Raw genomic sequence first — 13,752 nt, forward strand, 5'->3', positions numbered from 1 at the left:
AACTTTACACAGGCTTTAACGAAAGACTGAGTGCCTGTTACACGGCTTGTATCTAAACAGTAGCCTACCAAGAAAGTCATTTTTCACTGTCTTCCTCCTTCCTTTCACAACAATTTCTCTCGGGAGTTTATCTTTTGGCATTGTCGTGCGTTTAAAAATCACCATCGGTGAAGCTTTTCTCCCGATGCCGTGCAGCTCAGAACACAGGTGAAGTGCGTTTTTTCATGCCCGGTTGTTTTCAGCGTGACGAATGATTCTCCTTTCCTCTTGACAGTCCGAGTGAAGGGCGGGTCAAACGTCAGAGGAACCTCATCCATATTTATGATGTGGTGCGGCCTGATTCAGTGGGAGCGCATCTGATTTAATATAAAGAATTTCATTGCTTCACCTGAACCTGTTCGGCAATTTAATTGGTCTAATGTTATGGGGCTCAGTTTTTTATCTTGAAGTTTGTGAAACTGGGAAAAACCCCGGAAAAAATCCATATATTAGCTGCTTCGTTGTTTAAGCCGCGGGGTTCGAAGCGTTGGAAAAAAGTAGCGGCTTATAGTCCGGAAAATACGGTAATAAAAATGTTTACACACATTTATTATGTCTAAAGTTTGACAGTATCTGGAACACAAAATAACATGCTACTGCCATTTCAGTGTCAAACCTATGCTAAGAATGGTCAACTGCCAAAAAAAATATTAGCTCAGTGGTGGTCCTAAAGAGGATACACAGTATACTGAGTGTAAAGGTGAACTCAGTATACTGTGCCATGTCAGACATACTGTAGGTGTACGATCTGCTCTTTCCTAAGGTGAATTATAATAAAGTCAAAGAACTCATCCGAATAAAAATTTTTATGATTGTGAAACTCATGAGTGTGTAATATCCTCATTAGTGTCCTCTTACTCATAATAAGGCCGTGGGATTCAATGGCAGTGTGTCTCAAAATGTCTCCATATGGCATCTTAATGCCAAAGCATGCTTTAATTAAAGAGCATGCATGTCCATAGCAGACACTTGATATACACTTACTGAAGCTGGTTTCGTGGCCTCTCTGGAGCTTTATATGGTTTCATACATTCAGGTAGTTACATATGTTACAACATAGTGGGAATGAATGCACCTACTCTCTGTCTTTTTAATGCTGTTTTGTAGGTGTAGGACAATGTGTGTGAATATGCCAGATTGTATCTATTCAACTCATGTTTCTGTTTTGAACCTTGTGTCTTAAACTACATAATATGCTGAGATGTATGTCTGAGTCTTTTTCAGACTTTCATTATTGTCACTTAAATCAAAATTGATCTTAGCTATAAGTAAAATATATAAAATTCAGATTTCCAGGTCGCTGAAATTTGTGTGCCTTTTGCAAAAAATAGAAGAGAAATCATAAGCTCTAATCACCTGTTTTAAAATCAACCATCAAATCAAAATCAAAAGGAATTTGAGGAGTGATAAGCACCCTTTTTTGACAGCCAAAATTCAACTAGAAAGAAACATTCAATGAAAGCAAAAGATGATTTGATGAAGTGCTACCTGAATCTTGACACATTCTGAAACATCTAAAAGATTTATTTTGCACAAGCACTCAAGGGCGATTGTAGGTAACATGTGAAAAGAGAAGAAAGAAAAAAAGTTCAGTGATGAGAGGAAGAAGATAGGTCACCAAATAGACAGCAAAAGAGGAAAAGTACAAGCATTTTAGATAATAGAGTTTGCTTGCTCTCACCATCCACACAGCCAACATACTCGGAATTAAAAATTGAAAAATACTCAAAAAAAATTTTTTACTGACCCTAAAGATCATGTTAAGTTTATCCTCAGTCCCTCATAGCAATGAAGTCGAACTCTTTGATTTGATCAAAAAATGTTATTCAGTAAAGCTTTGACATACTTCTATCGATTGCCTCTGTTAGTGAATCTGACAGGTCAACTGTGTGGAACAAGAAGTCTTAGTAGATTTTTGCAATATATATAGAGAAAAAAGGCCAAACTTTCCACCTGCTGACCAACATCCCTGTCAACAATAATGTTTTGAATACAGGGCACTTGATACCACTATTGCATGTAGTGTATTTAATCTTGTATTTACACCTCTTTTTGGGGGTGGCAAAATGATCTTGCATCCCTCTCAACAAATATGCAGTTGCACCCCTGGTTATTGCACATTTCTTTGTGTTATTACAACATACACGATATGGAAATAAGCTTGTGGATGCCTGACTATAAAACTCATTTGTGCTTTTTGAGCATCCCCATTTCACATTTAAATTAATCCCATAGGCATGTTTAATTTTGTTAATTTTACCCCTTAATTTGTAAATGTGTTACTTTTAATTAAAACTACTAGTCTGAGATTAATGTTCCCTCATCCGTTTTGCACTACTCTGTGACTTGGGTCTCCTACTGTAGCTCAGGTGAAAAGAAAACCAGTGTTGGGCAAAAACGCAGTTACTTTTGACAGTAACTAATACTGTAAAGCATTACTTTTTAAATAAAGTAACTCCGTTACCGTATGCTGCGTTGTCCGTTACTTTTATAAAATGAATTGATTTTGGCTGAAGTGTAGCCTACAGTCTAACCTGTTTACAGCAGCGACGCATTGTAGGATTGGCGGATGAGATCACTGTAAACACGAAGAAGACGCACTGTGGGCGTGTCTCCGTTTATTCAGGTCTGTGCGGCAGTAATGGCGAGTCGAATCGAGAGCAAGACGAGTTTCTCAAAGTGGAAATATGCTTATTATTTCACTTTAGTTGAGCACACATATGGCTGGAAAAGTCAGATTTTTCAGAAAATATTTGCTTTGTATACAGTATATATTTGTGCAAAGATTACACAATATTGTGCATTTGGTGGTAATGCAAAATTGAAATAGAATATTTACCACTACACAATTTGATGAACGCTGGCAGGTGAAAAGATCTTTAAGTCTTCTGTGATATTTTTCTATCAGTTTATTAAGAGGCTCACATTTATGTGCTTTCCTCTCTGCAAAATTACAACCTCAGATTTAATGAAACCTGTTGATAAATGGTTTAAGGTCATGCTTAAGATTCTAAACCAGCTTGAGCTCTATACCGTGCTGGGGCCATTCTGACACATTGGTCTTAGGTTTGAGCTACTACAGTGTAGCTTTGGCAGTGTGTAGAGTTGTTGTCCTGATGGATATTGACTTTAAAGTGTAGTTGCAACTTTCTTCCAGACTGGAACAGATTTTCTTCTTGGATTGCCTTGTTTTTGGTGTCATCCCCTTTGCCCTCAAGACAGTTTCACAGTCCACTTTAATAAAAAATAATTCCCATGAAGTGATGCTACCACCACCATGCATCATTGTGGATATGGTACTCTCAGAGTGATGAGCAGTGTTGGGTATCTTCCAAAAGCAAATAATTCTTTTTGTCCATTTTTCTATGAAGACCAACTTGTCTTGTCTTGAGTCTGTGCCTGCATGATGGCTGTGCCCTATTCTTTCTATTTTTTTAAATAATCGATTTTATGCTGTTTCATGGGATGTTTAATAACCAAACCCTGATTAATACTTGGAATTTTTTTCATAGCTCTTTGGTTTCCATGACTTTTATATGACATATAATATATATATATTTTATATGACTTTTCATATGATGCTTAAATTGCTTACGGGTTAAACTCGATTAAACAAGTATTACGTGAACTCTGACAACAACTGGTTCCTCTAGAACTCATTTACGTATTTCACAACAATGGAGGTGAATGCTTGTGAAATCACATTTATATAGAATTTTTGAGGGTTTCTTTCATCCATTGCACTAACCAACATATCCTGGTAAGGTTTATGGTTAATCCATTGGCTGCTCAGGGAAAATTGTATGTAAGGGCGGAATACACCCTGGTGGTGGCATTATAATATGTGTAGTCCGTAAGACTTAAAATGGGTAAAACAAATGCAAATACTAAACCAATACTTACAATATGTAAAGCACAATACATTACACAGACTATACAAAAAATTTCTCTTTACCTCTAGCTGAGATATGTCCCAGTATATCCCTGACCAGGATAAAATGCTTACTCAGGATTTTTGAATTTTATAACAAAACATTAGCTCATTCTCTAATGTTTACCTTTGTATCTTTTCATATAAATTGGCCATGAAAATAATTCTAAATTTGCAGGTATGAGTCCATGCTTTTTCAATAACAATTATGTTTGCTAGATCAGAAATAAAGACTAATTAATCTCTACAGTAAACATAGGTCTTTCACTAATTTTGAGCAAATAGAATCAAGTCATCAACTGGTAATTTTGCTGTGCTGCACCATCAAGCGTTTTTTTGGTTAAGTTTACAATTGAGTTCTTATTAAATGGAAGTATTATCAGGAGTGCAACTCAGAAAATAAGATACTTGTTTATTGCAATTTTTCCCAGTTTTCCCTTTGCTATTGTTCTAGTGCTGGTGTAGATTAGTTGAATTCATCAGACGCAGCAGGGCTTTCTCTCCGCACAGCGCATGTGTTTCTCAAATCATCAAGGGGCCTTCGCGTGCGCGCTTCTGTGATCTAATCTTTCACATTTCTCTAGCGTATTCCCTACAGAACACACCACTTATTTACATCCCACAAACATTCATCACTTCCATTACACACAATCCAACACACCACACATCAGTTCATCTTCCTCAATAATCCAAAGCACTTGGGGCAGCAGCTTACTGCCAGGATTCTCTCTAGCCAAAAAAGAACAGAGTCACTATGGTCAAACTGAGCATTTTAACATCATGTTTAATTCATAGTGAAACATAGTTTATTTATTTCACTTTTTATCTCCATCTTTTCTACTCGGTTTCTCTATCTGTCTTTTCTTTCTAACCTAGTTGTCTTCTCAAAAGAACCGATGAGGCCCACGGTGACATAGAAGGAAATCAAAGATTTACCACTCACTTATGGTAAAGGCAGTCTCAAACACACACACACACACACACACACACACACACACACACACACATGCACACACACACACACATGCACACACAAATCCCTAGATTCCTTCCAGCCCTAGCCCTAACACCAGAGGAGTCATATTGAGTTGTGCCTCTCGAAATCTGACAGCATTCTCCACGGGCTACCTCAGAAATCAGATAGAACCCTGGGAGTTCAAAAAGGCATGACATACGTCTAGTACAAATGTAGACACACTCAATTATACACTCTCAACCCCCCACCACCAGCTTGAATATACAATTGCACACACATGCACAATCACACACATATAAAGGCACCTCATCTGTAAGTACGTATATGGATATTATTTTTTTATGTGTGTTTTGTTTGTTTGTTTGTTTAGTTTGTTTGGCCTCCTGTCCAAATTAAAATGCAATATTGGCTCACTAAAAATAAAGCATTCCAAAAAAAAAGACAAAAAAAGGAAATATTCTCCATAGGGTTTTCTATGTATTTAGAATATATATATATATATATATATATATATATATATATATATATATATATATATATATATATATATATATATATATATATATATATATATATATATATAATATATATTATATGTGCAATATATACACTGATCAGGCATAACATTATGACATTATAACATTATGAAAGGTAAAGTGAATAACACTGATTATCTCTTCATCATGGCACCTGTTAGTATGTGGGATATATTACGCAGCAAGTGAACATTTTGTCCTTAATGTTGACGTGTTAGAAGCAAAAAAATGGGCTTGAGGATTTAAGTGAGACTGGGTGAGAGTGTCTCTGAAACTGCAGCTCTTGTGGGATGTTCCCGGTCTGTAGTGGTCAGTATCTATCAAAAGTGGTCCAAGGAAGGAACAGTGGTGAACCGGCGACAGGATCATGGGCAGCCGAGGCTCATTGATGCACGTGGGGAGCGAAGGGGAGCCTTCCAAAAAAGTAAAGGTTATTACAACAGCAAAAAGAAAAACCCATACTTTTAGAAAAGTCAAGATTATAATTATTTTCAGTTTATTAGAAACATCAAGTTTTTGGTGTGTGTGAGTTTGTAAACTTATAGATGTTCGGAAACGTTATCATAACTTCTGTATGGCTGTACCTTTTGGTTTGTGGCCAGAAGCAGTATGAGGCACATGCTCAGTGTTTAACTTCAGTGTTAAAGTGATCATTTTGGTCATTTGATCATTTTAAAGCAAAAGAAAGGTGAAATGTCACTAAATAAAGCTCACAGTAGAGCCAAATTAGTTCAACCCATGACTGATGCACAAGGCAAGAAAAACAAATTTCACATCTTTCTTCCCGTTTGAACTCCTTTCCCTGTCCCACTGTTTCAGTAAAATTAGCTGCAATTTTCAACAGATGATTGTTAGCCCAGCTGGCATTTATTAAGAACCCTGACCTCTCTACCATCTGCTGGAGACCATCAATTATTTTCTTTTATTAAGAAGGAGCAGAGCAAGTCTACCTTAGTGTTCTGTACACCTATTGACTGAGTCATATTTGTTGATAAATACTTAGGAAAAAGAGTGCCAGAGAAAAATAGAGGATCAGGTACATAAAGAAAGAATAAAATATTTATCTATCTATCTATCTATCTATCTATCTATCTATCTATCTATCTATCTATCTATCTATCTATCTATCTATCTATCTATCTATCTATCTATCTATCTATCTATCTATCTATCTATCTATCTATCTTTGTGTTCTATACAGCTATACTTTACTTGAAGTGCTGTACTGAAAGAATAGCCTGCAAGCTAGACTGAAATAGACATGCTGCATAATCTCTTCCCCCAAGAGAACAGCTGTCACTCTAAACACTCAAACCAACCTAAACGATATAATATAGTTTTTAATAGCTTTTCAAAATTGAATTTGAAGACCACTTCAGCAGAAATTTGCTCATTTGGTGGGTTGGACCAAATAATAGAGAAGAGGACTTCTGATATCGGTCCAATTTGGCATTGTATTCTACTTCGATTTTTTTTTTCTGAGTCGATTATTATTCAGATTTCTTTTGGGACCAGAGGCAGGAAACGGTCCAGAATCTACCTTCCCCTGAGTCAGATCATTTTAATTCATAACCCTCCAAATGAGTTATTGACTCAGGGATGCCCTGTAGCAGAGTGTGATGGGGGCCTAAGACCTTGTCCTGCCTCCTCTCCTTCCTCTTTCAGCTTCTCGTAAACTGCACAGAGATGATTGCTAACTCACAAGCAATGCTCTAACACACTAACACACAAACACACATACACACATGCACAATATTTGCTCTGCAAAAGAGCTATAAGGTTTCTGAAGGTCTAAGTCACTACAATAAGCTTTTAAGTTTAATTTTTAAAGCATGGCTATGGAAATGTGATATCTCAGCTTTGCAGGCGACCTGAGGCTACACTCCTTAACATACATTTTTATTGAATTATGTTTTCAGTAGCTTTGTGATGTATACCTATTCCAATAAAAAAAAAAAAACATGCCTTTATATCAGTTTCTTTTAGAATGTTGTGTGAATATGAAATTTTATTGAATGCCAGGAAAAAGTTGATTAATAAAAAAAAGAAAATTACAGAAAAGAAAATTTTAATTCTGAGTTCTAACCAATACAGCTTACATAACAGCTTTACAAAACCAATTTTGGTTATTTCCCAATTTCCACCCACTTGCTATCTCTCCCAGTTTCACACTAGCACATGCTTCCTCAGAGACAGGTAAAGTCAGCTCCAAATCTTTTCGACATGCTGCTCGTGCTGAACACACTTGGAAGAAAAGCCCTATCTGCCCTCTGCTGCAAACATGAGCTCACAGATACCCCCGATTGGTTATTGTCAATCTGATTGACAAGGAAGAAAAGTATCTCTCCCACCCAGACACCACAGACAGTTTTACTATTTTGGACCCTCCACCAGAGAAGGCTATGGAATCTTCAGGATTCAAACTCACTTTTCCTTGACTTTAGGGTTGTACCTCTCGAAAGGCTGCAAATATCACAACAGGAAAAGCAATTATAACAAAGAGTCCTTTGGTACTTATGTATCAGCAGCTTTTTTTCACCTACACTGCCTGTGCACTCACACTTAAAAAGCCACTGCATCCCTAAATGTGAGTTTTTAATAGGATTCAGGTTTAGTTTTTGCTGTTTGCAGGAAGAGAGTAACACGCTGTGATCCCGAGCATCTCCCATGTTGCACCTAATCAGAAGTAGTCAACAAGATCATGGATGATCGCATGCCAAACCTTTTTCTGAAATCAGATTAGATATCAGATATGGCATATGAGCCTAAAGTAGGCCCCTGGTTCCCTCATACACTTTTTATAGCAATCTTATAACCTTTTATAAAAGTATAATAAATCAAAAGTAGGTTTTTATTACATATGGTATATTTATTAACTCTAAAGTCAGTTATATGATCCAAAGATTATGTGCATTTTATACATATTACAGGAATAACTGAACTGATCTACTGTACTTATACCCACTCCAGATGATCTTTAAAGTATAAAATGTGTGGGTGGATATAAAGTGTGAACTCCTTTTAAGATTCCATGTATGTTTAAATGCACTGTGTGGACTGTGTATGCTGTAATGTGTGAAACATTTTCAGAAAATAATTTAAAAATCAAATAACCTGTACTATCTTGAAGAATCTATTATAGGTGCTTCAACACCATAACCACCTTTCGTTTGCAGTTTAGCTCAATGCTGAGTCTGGCTTTAGTATGATTCAAATTTTTATAGTTATTTTTTTATTTTGAAAGACTGACAACCTTTCCAAATACTGACAGCCCATGACTTTTTAGTTATAGAGTTTTTTGCTTCAGTAAAAGGAATAGAGTTTTTTGCTACAATAAAAGAAAGAGATTTTCCAGCATAAACATATTTCCACATTAATTAAAACAATTATTTTGGGAATATTAAGGGCTGCACTAGCTGCAGTGTTAAATGTTTAAGAAGCTTTGTCCTTAGAATATCTGTTATTTTTATAAAACAAAAATTACTCCAGCGTGTCATCACTTTACTGGTAAGTGTGTGTTCAGTTAATCAGTTTGAAAAAAAGAGATATTTTTCTATACTACTCTGTCAGCTAATGTACTGCATTGTTAGTATATAAAAGGTGCGTATGTCTGCATTAATTGGTGGTGTATCCTTTAATTTACTGAAGTGTCGAATTATATACTGAGGGAAAATCCTATCGCGAAGTCCGTATCAATATCAATCACATTAGCTGCTGATTGAATTATAACATACTCTGTGGTCAATATATTAAAGCTTGGTATAACGCATGCTTTGCATTTGATCAATGGAATTAAAGTTGAGAACGATAACAGAGTCTTTGAAGTGATGATTTAATGCACAACTTTAAAAAAGCAACATCTTCTCTGTTTGAAAAGAAATTAAGAAAGAGAGAGCGCGATGCAAGCAGTAAAGCTCAACAAATGCTGTAAAAGAAGCATGACCTTCTTAAAATCCCATGGGCCATTTTCAAATTCAATTAAGCCCAGTGACCATCTTTGCAAGGCTATAGCTCTGTGCTTTACTTCAACAGCCCATTGAAAACATATCGTCATTTACAAGCAAGCCCTTGGGGGAGTGAAGGAAAGTGTTGTGACAAGGGTGTTATGTTAAGGCAGCCAAGAACAACTTGTCTTATTCACTGCCATAATGGCAAGGTCAAAAAAAGGCCAGAAACATTACATTCAGCAGTCATTCAGTATGAATTCCACATCCCGACAGATCCGTGTCCATGATTGGCAGCTCGGCACCCACAATTCTTTGCCCACTGAGCCACTGCTAATCCAGTAAGTGATAGACCTGTGTCCACAGTGTCACCCCTGCTGTTTAGGTAAAACAAATACCTTTAATGCTAACCAACAGATATGTTCTAGCATAAAGGTACTTCCATTTCAAATCAGAGAGAGAGAGAGGGGTTTAAGAGTAATCATTCAGAAAAGCACATTCAGTTGCTTCACACGTCAAGAAATTAAGGTTATTGAAAAAAAAACAATCTTCTATGTTGGATAGACAAATCTATCATTATCAAAACTCTCTCTATTTCCCTCCATTGCTCACTTTGATTCTTTGTGTGCAAGTCTTTTCATTCACCAATACCACTGCCTGATTTTGTTCCCGAAAATGGAAACCTAAGTCTAAAACTGATATCTAATTCCGAGAGAATTGCACATTTCTCTAAACTAGCTTAAAAGGAAATATGACTACTTTAAGCAGCTTAGTGATGATTTAAATAGCTATATTGACTCAGAGTTATCAGGCTCCAGTCCAGAACAGGGAGAAATGCATACAAAACCTACCCACAAAAAAAGTCTATTTGAGAATGCTGATCATTCACAGAGGCAACACTAAGCAAAAAGTCAATTAACTAAATTAACTGAAATTTTCTTTTCCTTTTATAATCCACAGGAAGTTGGCACACTGAGAAAACTGCTGAAAATTATATAGTGCAATTGAACACAAGAAAAAGATGAAGAGAAGAACATACTTCCAAATTAAAAAAAAAATTATGATGGGTCAAATGTCTTGAATTCTCCAACCATGAACACTACTCAGGGTAGACACACGTTTTTCTGTGTGCACATTCAATTATCAATTATTATGATGCTTTAAGATAAATGTAATTATTTGGATTAAATGGATATGTAATAAAATTACAACGTTTTGGTTAAGGAGAAAGCTTCTTTGGGACTAAATACCCTTTTGAGATATAATGTAAAGTGCTTATAAACCTCTTGCGTAAGCAAGTAACTAAAGATGATTGAACGCACGCACACACACAAACACACACACACACACACACACACACACACACACACACACACACACACACACACACACACACAGCTCATTGATGTGGAAGTAGAGGCAGGCCTATACAGAGGAAGAAGTCACAAGGTCAGTGTCGTTCCAAATGAACAGTCAGCACCACAGAGGACACACAGAACTCAATGACAGGAAAGAAATTCTTTCTCTTATCCATTGGCCACTGCCCCTGTTTCCTCTGTTGACCTGTCAAGCAACAAAAGTTGACCAAAATAAATGCTTGGTACAAATTTTATCGTGCTTATTAGATGTTATATGTGAAGCAGGGAATAAAATGGTGGTTGGTATTGAAATGGAATTCACTTTGCATTGCTTTCACAATCTTATCTAATGAGCACCTCCTTGCTAAAAATCTTGATCTCAGCATCTCATCAATACTCTCTTAATATGATCGATCAGCGTAAACAGATTAACTGAGCTTGTGAAATGCAGACATTCCCTGCTTATCTTTCTGAGTCCGTATCCAAGTCTGTTGCTAAAGATCCGCTTATCACACATAGTCTTTAAGTAGCTTTATTTCTCTGTAAAACTTCTTATAAACACACCATTTTTGGGGCAGGGGTAGTGCGAATTAATCGCTTTCAGTCGGGTAATGGCTAGAAAAAAATATCTACAAAGCTACACTATATGGATTAAATTATGGGGACACCTGACCTTTCATGTCATACAGAATGTGGTTCATCTCCAAACTGTTACCACAAAGCTGGAGGTGCACAATTGCATCGGATGTCTTTGGATGTGGTATAAAAAAATGCTGCATTCACTTGAACTTGAAAAACCCAAACCTTTTCCAGCATGGCACTGCCCCTGTGCAGCTCCTTCAAGATATGGTTCACATGGTTTAAGAGGAAGATCTTGAGCGGCCTGCAGTAGAGCTCTGATCTCACCCCTACTGAACCCCTTTGGGATGAATTGGAACACTGATTGCACCCCAGGCCTCCTCACCCTACATCAGTAACTGACTTAACTAACACCCTTGTGTCTGATGAACACAAATATCCACAAGCACACTACAAAATCTAGTAGAACATCTTCCCAGAATAGTGGAGGAAATTATGGGAATAAATGAGGAATGCAAGCTTCAAAAAGCACATACCATTCTTATGACCAGGTGTCTGCAGACTTTTGGCAATATAGTGTATGTAACCCTGTTTACTGACAAAAATTATATAAATAATATGACACATTTAAAATCCAATTATTAATAATTAAACAGAAATTCATGAATGTACATACAGTACTACAGTGTTCTCATGATAGACACATCAATAAAAAAAGTGTTCCAGCAGAAAGAAAATGAAGAAAGGGATTAATATTCTCCCCAAGGCTGTTGTTGTTTTCCTTCAGATACTCCTGTTAGGGGTCACCACCACAGATCATTGGTCCGTATTTTTGATTCTGCACCAGTTTTATGCCTTATAGTCTTCATGATGCAACAGATACTGAGAGTTCACTCGCTTGTGCTACACCCCCCCCCCCTCTCTCTCTCTCTCTCTCTCTCTCTCTCCTCCTCCTCCACTCTGGCAGGGGTGGCTCACTGTCCAGGAATTGAGCAAGGGCTTCTTTGCCACTAGAATACCAGGAAACTATTTTCTTTTTTATGTAGGCTGTATAAATTAAGAACTCTAAAAGGTTCTTTAATTTGACCTAAGAATTGTTAAAAAAAACCCTTATATAATCTGTAACAAACCCTGCAAGAGAGTGCTCTAAAGATCTGACTCTGAGGCCTGGGGAGCTTCTGAGATCTCACTGTGATAGCTCTAATCATGATAGGTAGCAAAGCTGGACATAAAGATTCACCAAGAAAAAGAGCTTATAGTATGATAATAATGATGTTGCTATGAAATCTTTCAATAGAACCTACCGTTGGATCGCTGTTTTAAACCTGCAATGGTAGGTAACAGTTTGGGTTTTAACTTTTGAATGATTTAAGGATCTTGTCTTCAGCACTGGGGATCCACTCCTCTGCACAGCTCTCTTCAGCTAATGAACAAATAATTCATGAGCTGGATCAGGTTGGCTGAGAGTTACATTATAAGGCTGCTTTGCAAATGAGGGTTATCCCTCAAGATGCTCTGACTTTAAATAAGGGTTTGATTTGAACTGAGCTGAAACTACACTGATGTGTGTGTGAAAGAATATGTAAAAAGATGTAACACTTTATCCATTAAAAGTAGCTAGGCCACATCACTTTTTAGAACTCTTAAGGGTTTCTTTGCAGCCTTTCTGGTGGTGGAACCCTTAAGGTTCAATCAATATATATATATATATATATATATATATATATATATATATATATATATATATATATATATATATATATATAATGTATATATAAACCTGCCACACCTCCTAATATTGTCCCAAGCAAGAGAAGGGCATTTCTGTCTATTTTCTGTTATTTCAAATATTATTTTATGTCTCAGCTGCTAAAAGTCAACATGACACTACATCCAGCGCTAAATATATGTGTAATTATAAAATAAACCTTTCAAGAACCCCTAAAAAACTATTATAGCTGACTTACCCTCCCTCTGTAAAAGGTAAGAGAAATTAAACACAAGAGGTCATGTCCAGCCCAGCATCAGCCTGCACTGGTTGTTGTGGCTTTTAAATTAGCAAAGCCCTAAAGCTGGTGCTATAGGCCGATCACTTTGACACGGCACATAATTAAAGCAAACCACAAGCCGTGCTGCAGAATTTCCCTGGGTGTGTTTGACAGAAAAATTATTGCCCTGACTTAGAACCAAGAATAGAAGAACTTCACATACAGGCCCAGCCCTAAGAGCTACAGCAGCTCGATTTTCAATCGGCGGATATAAAATCGCTCTTTCAGCATCCCAATCGTTTAAGTAGGCTACATCATATAACTGCTTAGCTTCGATATCATTAGGAGTTTTTTTGTTTTTTTGTCTAAGCCTGTTTGTAATACAGCTTCCTGTGTGCAAG

General features: G+C 36.8%; 1 protein-coding gene across 4 annotated transcripts in view; it reads right to left on the minus strand.

Moving 5' to 3' along the window:
• Positions 1-13,752, minus strand: part of grik2 (glutamate receptor, ionotropic, kainate 2) — a 132,145-nt gene that overhangs the window by 114,744 nt on the left and 3,649 nt on the right. The window lies entirely within an intron of this gene.

The sequence above is a fragment of the Silurus aristotelis genome (assembly GCF_946808225.1).
Source record: "Silurus aristotelis genome assembly, chromosome: 1".
Taxonomy (NCBI): Eukaryota; Metazoa; Chordata; class Actinopteri; order Siluriformes; family Siluridae; genus Silurus; species Silurus aristotelis.